This window comes from Typopeltis vanoorti, chromosome 20 (genome assembly GCF_054136105.1).
Source record: "Typopeltis vanoorti isolate ZY-2024b chromosome 20, IOZ_Tvanoo_1.0, whole genome shotgun sequence".
NCBI classification, from domain to species: domain Eukaryota; kingdom Metazoa; phylum Arthropoda; class Arachnida; order Uropygi; family Thelyphonidae; genus Typopeltis; species Typopeltis vanoorti.
The window spans coordinates 69867246-69885306 of record NC_143568.1 but is presented as its reverse complement, the minus strand read 5'-3'; the positions used below and the strand labels follow the sequence as shown (position 1 = coordinate 69885306).

Sequence of the window (18061 nt, the reverse complement as noted above, 5' to 3'; positions counted from 1 at the left end):
GACCCATTCTTCATTTCAATGATACTAAATGATGAAAACAATATGTGCATGAATTTCAACTTTGCAAAAGCTGATGAATTTCTTCTTTGCTGTGATCATAAATATTTATTTGAGGGTAAACTTTTTTTTTCTTTACAATTTTTTCTATTACTTTCTTTCTTTCTTTCTGAGCTAATTTTCATTTGAAATAAGAATAAATAATTATTTATTTGTATTGGAAAGAATATCTAATATAATAATTGTGTTAAAAAATATATATAAATATCCATACTGTGAAATAAATGTCGGGCTGAGAGGACAACAGTCAATTGGGACAAATGGAAATGAGTTTACATAGTTGAACTATGTATAAACTATAGTTCAACCTGTTTTTAAATGTCCCTTGTAGAAAAAACACATGAATTACACATAAGCACCAGTGGCAAATCATGCGCTATGAACATCAGCGCAAATGTTAAATCAGAAGAATGAGTAAAAAATACTGTCTTTTTCACTTTATTTAATTTCTGTATGTTAGATTCAGTAAATACAATTTGTTAATAATATTACAGTCAAAGAAAAGGAAACATAGAAATTAACAAAGTATATATTACAGAGCTAATATTCATTTGAAATAATAAGATATAACTATTTATTTGTTGTGCTGGCAAAACAAATAAATGTTCTGGCTAACCAAAACACCATGTGATATTACAGAGAGACATATGTTCCCCAGAAATTTCCAAACACATAACGCCACGATTCCTTATCTGTAAATATCACCCACAATTCATTATGCGAACCCAACACACCATGTGATGTCCCTGACAGAAGGGGGCGCCCCAGCAAAATTCCAAACATTCCAAAATTTAACTTATCACTATCCATCACCCATAATGCCATATGCAAACATTTACTTATCTACAACTCATCACAACACACATCCAGTACACTGATGTTCCTTCCCCTTGTACCCTACCCCTATATGGTTCATAGTGTCTCACCAATCACGCCACGAATGCTTATCCACTAATATATATCCGTTTTCCATTCAAAACAATAACGTCAGTTATTTACAGCTAACAAATTACATCACTTACTGGCAACAATATCACTTATCTACACCTGAAAACAACACACACACCCACGACACGATTCCTTATCTTATCTTGATCTGGTCAGAAGTGTCCCACCAATCACAACACGAATCCTTATATCTACCTTCACCCATAATTCTATACGCGAACCAAAACACAAGAACTGACGTCACTGACACATATGCCCCCAGGGAAACTCTAAACATCACAAACTCATGACGTCATCAAATGAGCAACCAATTACGTCACGATTCATTATCTTATCTTGATCTTGATGTGGTCACTGGTGGCTGGTCTACTATTGACCACTTTTCTTAATTGCTACGGAAAAACGGGTTGTTCAAAATAATTATTAGAAAGCAAATTTTGTTTCAACATTTCCGAATGTTCAGAATATTGCGAAGACAGCTGAGACTATATCACATCAATATAATATGGCTGCCAACTGGATTGAATAAAAATCATAACCGTTCTGCTGAAGCTTTCATAATGTTCAGCGAAAATAATCTTAAATATTCAAAGAAAATATGTAATTAATATCTGCTATTAATATATAGTCAATCTTTACTTAAATCGCAAAAAGAAAATGAAAACAAAAAAGTAACAGGTACTACTTTTTTAATAATGCATTAAACGCATACTCATTTACATTAACTTATTTCCATTTTAAGGAAAGTCAAGTTATAATAATCAAAGATGATCTAACTAGGATCAAATTGTTAATTTCTATGTATTTTTTTAAGAAGTAGATTTCATTACCAAGGAAACAATTTGCCATCCTAGGAGAAAGCTTTTTTCTGGATAAACTTTCCCCTTTCACAAACTATATGTGATAAAAAGGTGAGGTACATACGATGTGTACTTCACCTTTTCCCTCTCTTACTTGCTTTGTGCCATCCAATAGCAACGTGCCAAGAAAAGCACCACATGGGTGGTAGTTTTCTTGGCACTTTGACATCGGCTAGAGGAATACGCGAAAGTTTTAACGACATCCTACTGCCCGAAACAAATAATAATCGAAGGAGACAGCTTCCTTGAAATGAATGAAAGGATTTAGCAAAGTAGTCAAGTTCAGTTTGCCATATGTTAGCTATGCTTTGATCGTTTCTTTATTTAGATATGCCCAGCTGAGAAACTGATGGTGTAGAAATAGATTCTTGAAGGACGAAATGGTCTCGAGAAATTCTAAATGGTTTCAATTAGCAAAGACATTTTAAAACGAATTTACAGGTTGGCAAATGATATTCTGATAATTCTTAGATGAAATTATTTTCCTGCCTCTTCACAGTAAGAAATCAAGATGTAACACTCTTAAGGGAAGGGAGTTCAGGATAATGTGACTGACTGGGAATTCAGGTTAGAAACAGAGCAGCTTTTTTTTAAATATCCCGAGAAATCATTAAAAGACTTTAGTTTAATTTCGAAATATGGCAGGGTGAGTATTATTATACCCAATTATCAAAATGACAAAAATGCAAGTAAAATTATCAGCAAATTTTAAACATCGAACAGATGAGAATTTAATTTTTGTAATGTTGATGTGCAGGAGAGGGAAATTCGAAGATGTGGGTGAGATTTTTGTGGCAGAGTAACCATAAACAGAAGTGGCCTTTTAGATTAAATAATAATGATAAACATTTATTGTAGCAATTTTGGCCTCTTATTCTTCAGAGGCCAAGTTCCTTCACATAAAATTTAATAAATTTTGCTAATTAACATCTTTATTATTAATGAAAAATGTCAAAGAGATTTAAATGAGCATGAAAAGTCACACAAAGAGAGCATGATGAGCTCTAAGAATCAGCTGTTTATAGAAATTCTTTAAATGGACTCATGATGATGCAAAGCCATCATCAACTTCAGCTGGAAAACAGTTAAAAAATAAAACAGTGACTTGGAACCTTTTTTTTTAATTAAATGATTTTTGATTTTAAAAAAAATGTCTCACTTGTCGAGCACAACGTCTAGGCAAGAGAGGCATTATTCAAATTAAAGAAGGCAACAAGTTAATTAAAAATGATTTTTAAAAGGAAACGGATTATGTTTCTGCCTTCATGGGTAAAAAAATTAATACCAACGCCATTGAATTGCTTTATTTTCATTTAGATAAGCAATTTTTTCCCTATTTGAAAAACCTGAAAAAAACCTATTATTAAATATTAATGACATCTAATAATATTTAGTAACCATAATTTCGAGTAAGGTTGTTAGTTTATTCATAAATATATATTTTTGTGTACTCTTCTGGCCAGTTTGCGGGATAAAAAACCCGAGTGTCTGAGAGCAAAAAACTCCTCCATCTCTGTGTGAGGCCAGTTAATTTACCTTCAATTGAAAAGCTTTGTCGAAACCAAACTTGGAGACTTTAGCTAGTACCCTAGTAAAAAGGGTATTAATATATTTTTATTGTACTAGCGTTTCATTATACTTAATCAAGTTTACGCAGCGTTGAGAATATTTCCTTCACACACTATTTTCCAGATACGAGTATCTCAATTAAACAAAAAAGACGATAAAAACGGTTAATGAAGAATAAGCTGCGCAAATTTCATTTCGTTCACGTTTCGTCAAATTTGTATATATCGAGGTAACAGCTTACGTTTCATACATTTGTATAAATATCGATTGATACACCAAATGCAGTCGTGTTTTCAAAGGTAATATTAAAATATTGTGAAACAGATCGATATTTATGTGCTCGATTTGTCTTTTTATACAAATAAATAGCTTATAGGTAGATTCAGTTTCACGGTACGTTCATCCCAGTCCATATTACTGTTTGCTGCCTGTTAATAAATTCAATAGGCTGTAATAACGGCTTATGTAGAAGGATACGGATACTCAATAATTCATTAGTCGATAAATACTCGTACAATTAGCTAACTGCCTCGGTCGTTTAGTTAGAACATTTCCCCCTTCGAGATCTATGCACGGTGTTGAACTATCACCAACACATGATAGTTCAACACCGTGTTTCAGAAATCGCGTAGACATTACATGTGGGAGTCACCGCGGTATTCGTATTATTATTATTATTTCATTACTTTTACTTTTTTTTATTTTAATTGCTATTCGAGAATTTTACTTTCATGAAATTTCACATGAACTCTAATATAAACCTAACAGAGAGATAAGATCCATCGTAGTTTCTTCTTTTCTTAATAGTAATTCCAATCATGGAAGGCCGGAAGCTCATTGCACATAGCAAAGGATAGGCCAAACGTTAGATTAATTCAAACGCAGCATTAGAAACATGATACTTTTCCAAGCGTCTTCGAGCATCAAATTAGTAAGGATAGTTTCGTACTAGATGAAATTCCATGCCGCCGTCAGAACTTTAGCTCAGTCAACATCGACATTAACCTTTGGAAGACCTGGATTCCAATCCCCTCAGGAATGAGAAGAAATAAAAGCTTTTCAACTGAAGGTGAGTTAATGGTCTCATATGAAAATAGAAGAATTCTCTTCCCAGAATTGTTTTTCTTCCCCCAAAACAGGCAAACCGGCAGTAATTCCCAACAATAATAACAACAAGTTGCAAAACAGAAACGCTAGCCACTCGCCCACCAAGTAATTCCGAAATCATTGAATAATTTTTGTCTGGATTATCAGGTCAGGTCTAGAAAAGTCCTCATGGCAATCGAGGTACCCAGGAGATAGCAATGGTAGCTGCAGCGTACTTTTCAATGCGGGCTTGTCACTTTTGTTCTGCAATGATATCAAGGAGCTTTAGTTCTCAGAGAGAAGTTAGTGCTTAGTCTCATAAGTGGGTGACAGGGATTTACTGCGAATTCTCGTTTTTTTTTTCTTTTTATTTTCTTCTCCTCGTGGGAAGGCGCCTCCTAAAAAAAAATCGATAACCTGATGGAGCAGCATTTGATATTATTATTATTTTATTCTCATTAGAGACATCAAGGGAATCAAGTGAAAGGAAGCCTAAAGGGAACTAGTTGTCGTACCTTTTGATCCACATTACTTGTACTCACCTTAAAGGTAAATCATAACAGTCACGCTTCGATCGTGATTGCAGAATCTATAATCTCCAATCGCGATATCATTTTTAACACAGTCGTTTCACTCTTAACCACTGTAACTGAATTCTCCCGTAAACCAGATCTGTGCACAGTAGTCCAGGTGAGGTAGTACCAATGCTTTATGAAGAAGCAAAATGACTTTCTTATCCTCACAAATCAGTTCGTTTCGGCATTGCTATTATCTTCCCAGTTGTATTTGCAATTTCTGTTATATGATTCTCGGACTTCAATTTCCTATCTACTAAAACATCAATATCACTAGCTCAATCAGTTTCTTTTAGCATAATCCGCCAATATAACATCCCATGAATATCTCGTTATACCAAAATGCATAACTTTACATTTACTAACAGTGAACTAACGGCTATTTTTTAAACCCTTAATTCTACCTTGTTCAAATCATTCTGTAAGTACTGCATGTCAGTCGCCTATCTTAGCAAATATTTGTATGTCTTCTGTCAAATCCTTTTCATTGGCATTAATCTAAAGAAAGGGTAACAATGTACCAAGGACTGATCGTGAATCTTGCAGCTTCATATTAGTCCCCAATACACCGCTTTACGATTCAGTTAGCTATTCTCTTGTCCACGCTAACGGTTTGTAATCATCCACATCCTCCAACTTATGCAACAGTTTTCCTATCAAAAGCCTTATCAAAGGCCAAAAAGCATCAGTATATATCTTTTCCCCTCGTCTAACTCGACCGTAACATCATTATAAAATGTGAACAAGTTACTCAAACATGACTCACCCAGAGTACATCCATAGTGGTGTTCATTGCAAAGTATCGATTCTCTGTCAATACATTTCTGTATGAGAGCTCTCAACAAGTTTTCCAATAATTTTATCACCTCTCCGAAGATACTATAGATCGATAATTAGATACATCAACATTTTTTATGCAATGAGTTATCATACATTCTTTGTTGCTGTTTTGTTGGGTCGATATCTGTGGAAAAATTTGTGTCTCTGTACGTGACAGCCAATTCAAGTTGTTAGATATCATTTTCCTGTAACCATGTCGAAATAGTATGAAATGATACAAAATGAAGTTGAAATAGTTGGGTCTGGCACGTAAAATAACAAGGCAGAAAGCGTTGCATTTGATTATCAATCGTTGCACATTTTTCAGTGTTCATCATTCTGGTCACTACAATCCAAGGTCAGAGTTCATACCAGGAGAAACAACTACAGACTATTACGCTTCTGCCACAAGAGAACAACAGGTGGGACGATGCATTCGGACATCGCTCGCCCAAATGGATCAGAAAAGATTCGTGCCTCATCACCCTATATCACGGACTTCCAATATTCTAAGGACAAGTCACGATATCTCGTGTAATTTGATCGCCATAGTTGTTTGGCTTCGATGTAACTGCCCTTCAGTAGAAACCAATCTATTTGACAGAGTATCCCACGACTAACACGCCCTAGACTCGGAATTTCCTATTCTTCCTTTCTATTCCCACATCGGACAGCCGTGATGTCTTTACTATTCTCCGCACACCTTTGGTGCGGGTGTCAGATTCCTGGGTATTCTGTGCGTTTCTCTTGGATGCGAGGGTGCCACTTCCTGTCAGGAATGAAGAGGTCATTGACACGGCATATTAACGGCCTTAAGTTCTCCATATTCATAGTTATATGCTGTGAATATATTTGTATTTAATTGCATTTGTTTTATATATACAGATACATGCATAGTATGTTTACTCTAAAACACTTATTTTAAATACTGTTTTACTATATTTGTTTGGCTTATTGAAATTTTAATATTTGCTGGTAATGGATTTATATTTGTATTATGAAAGATAGTTTGGTGCAATACGCTGCTTTTCTTATTGGAGGACAAACTGCCCGCCATTAAAAACATTTTTAAAACTGGAATTTCCTTCCTTCGTTCTCTCTAATTTTGCTATCTTGCTTTTCTATTTTGAAATATTGTAATTCCGTGTCCGATTCTTGGCTATCTGACTGAAAGCTGAATGTCTCCTGAGCATTTGGTGCAATAAACAGGTTTTTCTTATTGAAAGAAAAATGACTGACACATCAGTAGGCCGTAGCTAGCCATAATATCACACAAAGCCATTGTACTCACGTGATTCAAGTCTCCGATATCTAAAGTAGTCCTTAATCTTACTGACTAAAGACTTGAAGGTATAAAAAAACCATATCAGAATAATATACAGTGCAGGATTCTTGTGTTTTGAAATTTACTGTTTGCCCTCCATAATAATGTGTCAATGCTTTCTAAATTTTCATTGGATGATTTTCGTTTATTTGACAACGACAGATGAGCATAATACTACGTTTCTCAGTCTGCCTAAGAGTCTCAAGAAAGTAATAAACGAGCCACTGCAATTGAGTGGTATGCCGCTTCCAAACGTTTTACGTTAAAATCCATTATATGCCACAAATATGTAGGCACACTTTTAATCGGGAGGAAGGGACATTATAAGTGTGATCAGAAAAAACAGATATACAAAACATACCGGGGCTCATAATAAAATTATGTTCTTTAGAAGTGAAAAAATAAATCGAGCAGGGGCAAATGCTGTGCTTGAAATTCACGCTTGCTCTTGTTATCATTCAGGGAGTGAGAGGTGTGACTGAAGTCTGCTTAGCGGAATAATGAATTACTGACCATTTAAAACTATATATTTAGAAATTTATGTACATTTAATCATACAAATACAACATTTATGTTACAAATGATAATCTATCTTTTTCAATTTAGCTACTTGAATACAAATTCTACCCTACGGTTCTTCTTTATGAACTGGTCAATAACATCGTCATAAAAAGTTGGTTGTAACTTAATTCTCCCAAGCAATACGCACACTTGTAAAGGCTGGCTGAAGCTCACTGGCTAGAGCTACTTTGACAGCGTATGGCCTTGTGTTTAAGACGACGTGAAGGGAGCGGAAATAGCTATGCACGCGCATGAAATCAGTGCTGCAGCGAGAACTTGGAAGCTCCAACAACCGAGCAAGCCAAAGTAGCTTTGACTAGACGAGGAAGCACCGGCTTTCGATACACAACGCAAAGCTCAAGCCTAAATGGAATGCTTATAAATGCATGCATTTATTAACAAATAAATATTACTTCTTTCACAATTAATGAGCTTGCGTAGCAAGCATGGAGAATTCGCCCTTGAAATCGAGAAAGAAATAAATCGAGTGAAGAAGACGATATTTCAGCCCAATACTAAATGTCAAATTCTATACTTTATACTTTTATGCTTATATATTTAGTTATAGATTTTGTACTTTATCAATTAAAAAACATTGATTTTTAAGTTCAAGAATGTTTTGCATGTTTTCCTTTATAGGCATAATATAGGCATAAATTCAATTAAAAAAATTCTTTATAAGAACATCTTCATAAATAAACTTTCTTATAAAAAATAACTTTCTTATAGTATTAATTTATAAGTATCGAGAAATTTTTAAGTGATATGCGTAAATAAATAATTAAATATAAATTAACACGCTTCAAAATCATTGTTTTATAATAATGATTTTGTTTTATATCAGTGATGTACAGTATGTTGTACTGGATGCTTTGCTGCTCTAAAAAGTACGCTTTAAGGAGGGGAAAAAAAGAAAAAAAAAAACATCTTGAAAGCAGATGTCGGAAGCAAAAAAAAAAAAAAAAAAGTGTTTGGAACGGTTGCAACAATTTTGTGTATTCCTTTCGGAACACCCCCACAGACTCCTCTTAATCTCCATACTGTCCCTTTCTAAAAATGTTTTCTAACAAACGATTCCAATACCGTAGACAATACTTAGAAAGAGAGAGAAGGGGGGGGGGGAGAAAAGAAAGAAATAGTACACCGACCTGAATTGGACAGAAATTTACAAAGAATCTTAGAATAACGTAATAAACGTCAAATGGTGATGAGAAAACGGTAAAACTGCGTTAAGGCGTGCTGCAATGGCTCTGCTTTTAATTACTGTAAAATAAAAGACATTCTTATTCAAAAATGTTTATTTAGGAATACATAAATGTATTGTCATTATTAACTATTTTGTATTAGAAATGATCTAATTTATGGCAAACTAGCCACTTTGATACGAAAATACATAAATAAATAACACACACACACACACACACACGCACGCAGATAATATTATTATAATATTCTTAAAAAATTTTAAAAACACTTCTAGCTTCTAAAATCAATAATTTTTCAGTTACGAATATATAAATGTATATTTTTGGACGGGGGGGGTGTAAATAAATATCAGATAAATCAGAAAATTTTGCTCTAGTAATCAAAAATGGTACTACTGAATGCTACCTGAAGCCTTTGCTAAACAAGGTGATGGTATACTCTGGACAATGAAAATTATAGATCACCTAAAGCTATTCGTGAAATATCCATAATATCCACGACCTATAAATCTTTCTTTTTCTATGTTACGACTTTTCCCGAAATGTTCCGATGACGATACACAATTGAAACGGCTCGCACCCCGTTAACGCTCCTCCCCCGGCCTGTTTCCCATAAATTCCTTCCTTTTCCCAAAGGAAGGAATTTATGGGAAATTCCTTCCTTAAATATAATAATAGCCCTTAAATATAATAATAATAATAGCCCTTAAATATAATAATAATAATAGCCCTTAAATATAATAATAATAATAGCCCTTAAATATAATAATAATATATATATATATTATTTTTTAAAAAACCCGAGGTTTCTAATTTAATCTTCCCACCTTGCCTCAAACAACCCCCCCACGTTTCCTACCCTTTATCGGCCTAACAGCAGAAGTATGGAGAACGAAGACATCCAAACAAGGTATGTGCAAAATTTGTTCCTCTATTAGTCTGCATATATTTACTTCAAAAATACACTTATAAGGGTCTAAAAAATTCTTGAGTAAAAAGCCAATGTATTTTAAATAAGGGGACACTCCTAAACGGAAACAGGCTAAAATAGCCTATAAATAATATTTTTTAAATTAAGGGAATATTAAATCCCACATTGTTTCAAAGCCGAAAAAGAAACTCAAAGATCGGAATCAGAGTTTCATGCCGAATATAGTAAACTATAAAGTTTCGGCGGATTGTAGCGTAAGCTAAAGCACGTAGTTCAACACTAGGGCAATGTATAACATTATAATGTATAAAATATACCATAATGTATAACATCATACACAATTTTACATTATGGGTAATACTAAGAATAATGATCAGAACTTTATCCACCTTTGCAACGAGTTGCCCTAGTGTTGAACTACGTGCTTTAGCTTACGCTACAATCCGCCGAAACTTTTATAGTTTACTATATTCGACATGAAACTCTTTGATTCCGATCTTTCAGTTTCTTATTCGGCTTTGAAATAATATGGGATTTAATATTCCCTTAATTTAAATAATGTTACATCGCCGAAGTGAAGCCTATTGGCCCTTTTATTTAAGTATAAATAATAGTTTTTTTAAGAGGAGTAACATTGGAATTTTTCCAGAAATAATACCTATATTTCTTTTTAAGACAAGCCTTATAAATTTAAGGAACCACACAAGCTCGTCCGGGGAAGACTTTTACAAATGTCCATGCCGGGATTCGAACGAGATTAAGCCAGCACGAGTGCTTTTCATTTGAGAATAAGTTAGGTTTCCCCTCCAGGAAGCATACAAAATATACTGGCTTCTCATTCTTCCAGCTGCAACAAATCTAACCAATACTAGAACTTGTTCCTAATTTCTCTTGCTCTCATGGTACCCCCCACGTTTATATCGTGCTACCACTATAACCGCAAGACGAGCTTTGAAGAAAAATATAGTTGAGAGACAATTCACGGATGTCATGCCCTAAAAGCGCAATCACCCTCAATCGTCCTATTTATTGCTTATTGCAAATATTCAGAACTCCAATAAGCAGCGTGGGTCTAACACCAAGCAATGAAATTTATCTAGTGGTTAAAGACATTCACAAAACACTGCAGCCCACAGTGAGATTCGAATCCACTGCCAGGTGGTTGGAGATAGTACAATAACTATTCGCCCAACCAAAAGACAGGAAAGTTCATTCATGTATAAGTCATTTCAGTTCTGAAACGTTGTCAAGCTTCATCGTTGACAACTTTTAATACGAAAATGAAACCAAATTTTAATAAAAAGTCAACTGCTACATTTCATCAAAATACATCCACTCACAAGAGGAAAGCTGTTATATCATTGCTGGTGGAAAACGACCGAAGCTTTTGAACTGCAGCGATTGCACTACAGTATTACTACACGACAAAAAAGAATGATTAATGAAGTATTAAGAAGTTTTAAGTATGAAGGAGCAATAAGTATTAAGAAGTATGCGAACTGCACACTGTTATATCGCATACTGTCAAGCATAACAGTGTGCAGTTCGCAAACTGTTATACTTGGCATAATCATACTTTATCTTCATCTTTCTGCCCTTAACGTGTCAAACTTAATGGCGTATTACGACCACGTAACTTGACTTCATAAAAACGTAATTAAATATGTGATAAAAATTTAACCAATCGATCATTTCTACCACATGTGTGTGTTATCTAAGCAGTTTAGGTCTTGCAGGATGAAAAACCAGCTGATTGGTACGAGATCGGCCACCTCACCTGCAGAAGCTCTTATATCTTCTCTAAATGTGGTATAGTATCCTTCCACTTCTTTTCCTGTCAGGATGTCATCTTCTATCAACCATATTTCAATGATACCAATAATCTTTAAGCAGACTTCGCCAACCAAAGGGCATCATCGTTACCAACTGAGCTAGGATCCTCTTTGCAACCTCAGTATCTCAATGCCCAACTTAAAAATAAACCGATAGTTGAGCAATTCTACTCTACTTAAGCCCTGCAGGAAACGTTGTGCACCATCTACAGTGGTGTCAACTAACCGTCCGCACAGGAATTTTTTTAAAATTTAAATCTCATATAATCATAATAATAATAATAATAAAGACATCATCAGTGCAATTTTGTTTTGAGAAAAACTTCAAAGTTAAATTCTTCGGAAATGCTTTAAAAACAATTTAATTTAAAAATATAATATTTTAACAAATAATGTCGACTTGAAACGTTCCGGCGGTTAACGCTTCAAAAGCCAGTTGAAGCAAGAACTATTGGGAGCAATACAAAGAAAGGTAGCTGGCATTTGAACGGACAAAGTTATATATTGGAACTGAATAAGCCTTTTTAAAGCTTGAAAAAATGCTAATGAAAGATGAACACCGTGCGGTCCTCCATTGTAAAAAAAAAAAAAAAAAAGAAAGAAAGAAAGAAAAAGGACCTTTTAAGTAGTGCAATACAAAGTCTGTTCAGCTACTGAAGTTTGCATTCTATCAATAAAACTGTCATTTTCAGAAACAGTAACCTAACATCTGTTTCATCTTCGATATATTACGCAAATGCTTTCTTTTGTTAAGAAATACGGATTTTTTTTTTTTTTATCCTTCTTGGATAAAAGTCAATTATGTAAAATGCTACTGAAATTTTAAATTCCTAGTAAAATCTTAGCATTTTTTATTATAATTATTGTGATGTTCTCAAGTGTAAATTGATATTATTGTAACTGGCTGTTTGCTTTATCATGTTCTTAGTTGAACGCATGGTGCAATATTTTTTACTTGTACTAAGAAAATACCTTATTTCAGTGAATAGTGGCAACGACAAAATAAATGCTTTAATAAATAAAAATAAAGATATTTTAAAATACCAAATGGCCGCACTTGTTTGGCCGTCTCTTCATCCGTTGCCACCTATAATTAGTGATAGTGATGGGCTAAACATCTCTGATTGGCTACTGGTGGAAATTGAACTGCCCACTCAGTCTCCAAAGCTATCTAGCTTTTGGTGACTGAGTTTAAAAGCTTCGCTTACTCCCTATAAGGGAATAAAAGGCGTTAGCTGTTTTTTTTTTCTTTTTTTTTTTTGATAAAATATCAAATTACAAGTTTTGGGATGCTATAGCTGTTACTCTCAAATACTACTTGACTTTCTTAGAGCCACCTGTAAAGAAACAAATTAACTTCCTTTCTGTAACAAGTTCTTAATTCAGAATTTTTACACTGTCTTAAAATAGATGCGAAAAATGCATATACATACAGATGCAGAAAGGATATTAATACACTTGTAACATTTTCAAACAGTTTGAATAATTGTTAACCATATTTTGATAATCATACCTTTTGAAGATCATCAAAACGTTGTTGAAAAATACTCATCTACTAGGATAAACATCGAACTCTCAGTTGTTTAAAACTGGAAGAGAACACAGAGTAAGTTCACTGAAGAATTCTTTATAAACCAATAATAAAAAATAAAATGAAAAGCAATAAATATGAAAATATATCGCAGAACATCATTTTGAGTAAGTGTGAATTCTGAATCGCATTTAAAATTAGAATGAGCTCACAAAACACTGTTTTCAGACACGTTTTTTTTTTCCTCGTCTAGAGTAGGCTTTTAAAAACATCCATGCCCAAGGTGAGATTGCAACCCACATCCCGTTGGTTGGAGAGCGGAGAGAGAACTATTATGGATGTCTGTAACAAATTTACGTTATTCGAAGAATTCAATAAAGTGGTGGCACCTTCATAAAAACGATGAATATGTCTGGAGTACTTTTATTTCAGAATGTCGATTTTATTTCTTTTAGATTTTTAATTTTAAGTTTTAGCTTTTTTATTTATTTTAATTTCACTTATGTGTGAAACTGTAATTCATTTTGAAATTGTACTTTATTTATCTCTCCTTCCAGCCATGAAAATTGAACTACAACTCAATTATGAGACGAGTTCCTCACAAGAAAAAAAAAAGAGGCTTTGACTTTCTGTCATTAAAATAACGAGGACATAAAATTATCTTTGACTTGTTGGACTTTGCAGGAAGACAGACTGGAGGGTTTTTGTCTCCAAGGTTTGAGAGATAGAAGGAGAAGAGGAAGAGGAGATATGATAGAAACATACTAGTAAGTTAGATGGAAACTTTTTTTTCAGCTCATGGCAGATGGGGGGAAAACTCGGAGCTATTCCTGGAAGGTAAGGATCTTGTCAGGAAGAATGTCAGGTCCATGTTCTTTATGTGGTGTGTGGTCACAATGGAACAAGCTACTAACGGACATTGGAAGTGAGTCGTCGGTAAATGCTTTTAAGGAGAGATATCATAGGTATCTCGTTACCTATCATATCTCTCCTTATACGGCCCTGACTCCCTGGAGATGCCTACATCACCATTATCATCATCATCATAATCATAATAATATATCTTAAAAATCAAAATGACTAAAGTAAATAAAGTAGTCGCAACGAAATGAAAAGAATTTTTTTTTCCACAGGGGAAAAAATGGGCCCAGTCGAGAGAATTGTAGTACCCTTTGGTTTGAGGACTCGAAGTTCGAATCGTGTATAGAAAGCTGAGAATATTTATGAGGACTTTTCAACTAAAGTGGAGTTAGCTGGTTTCATATTGGGGTCATGAAAGTTGTGTATTTTATTCTGCAAAATCGACAAATCGGCCGCGTACACAATTAACATACTTTCCCCATAATCTTAATTGCTTCAGCATAATTCCAACAATCCCCATGAGAAACATTTTACATTCATACTGCACAGATAAATTTGTGATTTCTTGCATCTCGAAAGAAATTACTGTACATTTGTCCGTCTAAGTATGCTGCCAAGTCAACTTGAAGTAATTTAATCGGAATAAAATAATGCATTTTTCATAATGAAACGGAAAGCGATACGAAAAACATGAAAAAATAATGCACAATGATTTATGTAGGTGGTTTAAATTGGAAAAGAAGGGCTGATGAAAAAAATAATAATTCGATTAATTAATTCCACTTGACATATATAAAATTATTTTAAAAATGCACAGAACTTACCCCAACGTATAATATCCACAAAATTCCAAGAAGTACAATAAGAATAAAATAATTGATGAGTAAACTCTGAAATTCTTTGTCTACAACCATTTTTGTTTATTGTATATCCTCCTAGAAAAAGTATTCTAAATGGACCAACAGGAAATACTGCCGCAGTGCGTAATACAATTCGAACTCATCTACCCATATAATCAGGATGCTTTTTAAGTCTGAAACTATCCTTTTCTCTATAAGATATGTTATCTCTTGCTTTTTGCAGTAAACCAATGAAAGGCACTCTTCAGTCGTTTCTTACGCAGATGGCCAACTTTATCATCAGCCGTTACACCATTCACCGTCGTCAACCGATAGCAGTTTTCTTCCGAAGCTCTCCTTTTGCTATTCTGGTCCGTTCTAAGGGTGGGTAGTATATTATAGGGAGTATTTTGCATTGCTGGACACAGTTGCGGGGGAGGAGATGCATCAACAGCTTTTCAAGAGGTTGTAACCCGAATTACACATTCCTTTTGGCCTCTGCCACTCAAGGAGAAATAACTTTTAAGAGATCATTTATAACAGTCACCTGAGTACAGTAAACAGAGAATTATTGAGTGTTTTTCTTCAACTGCATGACCTGTTTAGTGAGTGGAAAAAGAGTTCGAAGAATTTATGTATTTAAACAGAATACATAAAGCATCGATGGAGGCACTAATAATTTATATTTATAGCAAATTTCAACAGCAGCAGGAAATTATTTATTACGATTTAACTCAAATGGAAAGAGGGAAAAAATCCTATAGAACAAAAACACAATCGAGAAAATAAGGGATTTCCTAGCAAAGCGGTGAATGACAGTAAATAGAATCCGACAACGGTTATTACTGAAGAACAATAGCAAGAGATAAAAAGCTTATTCCCTGATGGTGAGAAGGGGTAATACTGCATGATCAAGCTCACAATTAGGTTAAAATACCCCCCCCCCCAAAAAAAAAAGTGTGGCTTCAGGATCATTAAGAATCCTAGTTTTCGGTGATGGTATCAATGCTGGTGTTATAAGGCTTTATTTGACGTTTTAGACGAAACTAAGACTCCAAATCCTTTTTTTAGTAAAAAAAGGATTTAGAGATAGTCTACAAAGCAGTTCAAGACATGATATAATAAAACAAGATATAAGAAAAAAAAATCTTCTCTTCAAGAATTAGGCATTTGTCTGTTTCGGCTTCGCTGGCCTTCCTCTCTTTCCCTTTGGTCGATATTTATCCACCTCTTTTGGAAGCCGATATCTTTCCCTACAGTAAATAGATATTCTTTCCATTTCTCTCTATATTCCTCGATATTTTAATTTACGCCATAAATATCTAGTTGTTTTCTGAGGTCTTCATTTCTTATGTGGTCCAATTTTGTGCATCTTTTAATTGTTCTTAAAAAATCTCATCTCTGCAGCTTGTATTTTGCTTTCATCTTTTTTTAACAGCCCATATAACCTCCCACGATGAGTCTTTGACTCCATGGAGGTTTTTATAATAATAATAATAATGATAATAATAATAATAATAATATTTCCGAACCATATAATAGAGTGGGAGTGGCCATTACTTTGTAAAATTTTAGTTGAGTTTCTAGTCTTTTTTTTATATTATTATTATTATTCAGTATCCTTTTAATTGTTCCTCAGATATTCTGAAATTTCTTTACTTTTTCATCTACATCTTTATCTTTTGGATATGTTCTTATGCAACCTAAATAGTTAAACTGTGTCATCTGTTCTATGATTTTATTTTCTATAACTATTTTTGATCTAACATGATCTCGACCTTTAAATGCCATGACTTTTGTTTTCTTTTGTGAAATTTTTAAATTGTATCACTGGTTTACTTGTTTAATTCATAAAATTATTTTTGAAGGTCATTTTCATTGTCTCTTAATATAATCTGATCATCTGCATACAGCATAGTATTGATAACAGTTCTTCTGGTTAACTGGATATCTTATTTTATTGTTGTTTTCTATATCTTAATATTCTGATCAATATCTCTATATATATTGAATAGTGTTGGAGATAAGCTACATCCCTGTCTGACACTGTGATTAATTTCAATCTCTTCTGTTAATTTATTACCTAACTGTAACTGTATTTTTGCATCTTTATATAGACTTTGTATAGTTGTACAAATTGTAACGGATATCCTTAGTTTTTCATTATATTCCATAGTTTTCCTCTGTTAAAGCTAAAGGCCATATGAGTCTCTAAATTAAATTCTCGTCTTTTTTCAATAATTTGTTTCAACAGATAAATATTATCTATACGTGATCTTCCATGTCTGAAACCATTTCGTTCTCCTGAGAGTAGATTGTTTGCAATATTTCCAAGTCTTTTATTCAAGGTTTTACCATAAATTTGGTAACATGTATTTAATAAGCTCTGTCTCCTTTCTTAAATATAGATATAACCTTAGATTTTAATCAGTTTAATGGAACCTCACATTTCCTCCAACAGTTATTTATTAATTTTAAGAATCTGTGATGTAAATATTCCCCACCATATTTCCAAAGCTTTGTATTTAATCCGTTTGGTTTTCTATTTTTTGATACCTTTATTGTTTCTTTCAGTTCTTCCAATTTGATTGGTTCTATATCAATTACTGATTTCTTCATTATTATTTTCTGTTATTAAATCTGGGTCATACCATAAAGTATTATAATGTTCTATCCATTGTTTCTCTTTTATGTTGATTTGTGCTGTATCTTTTTCTTCGTTTAATTTCCTTAATATTTTGTTAGCTCTGTCTTGTATTCCATGTATGTCTTCTATTTTATTAATAAACCTGTCCCAAGAATCTTGGTGAACTTTCTGTACTATGTTTTAGCCATATTTCTTGTTTCCTTTGTATGTTTTTGAAGAAGTGATTTGTATGTCATTTCTTTTTCTTTTATTGCATTTTTTACACCTGTGTTCCAGATTTTTAATGTTTTTCTTTTTAATATTTTATTAAAAAGAAAAAAAAAAGTTTTTCTTTCCAAGTACTTCAGAAGCTGCTTTATGGATTATCTTTATTAAAGTTTTTCATTCTTCTTCTATATCTTCACTGATTTGGGCTT

At 33.5% G+C, this 18061-nt stretch overlaps 1 long non-coding RNA gene across 1 annotated transcript in view; it reads right to left on the bottom strand.

The window, feature by feature from the left end:
* LOC150095549 (uncharacterized) overlaps nucleotides 1–15325 on the bottom strand; it is a 108411-nt gene extending 93086 nt beyond the window's left edge. Inside the window, exons 1-2 of the long non-coding RNA XR_016550088.1 lie at nucleotides 14984–15325; nucleotides 13281–13356 (exon numbers count right to left, since the gene is read on the bottom strand). This is a non-coding gene — a long non-coding RNA (uncharacterized LOC150095549). The remainder of the gene's footprint in view (nucleotides 1–13280; nucleotides 13357–14983) is intronic.
* Nucleotides 15326–18061: the final 2736 nt, after the last annotated feature.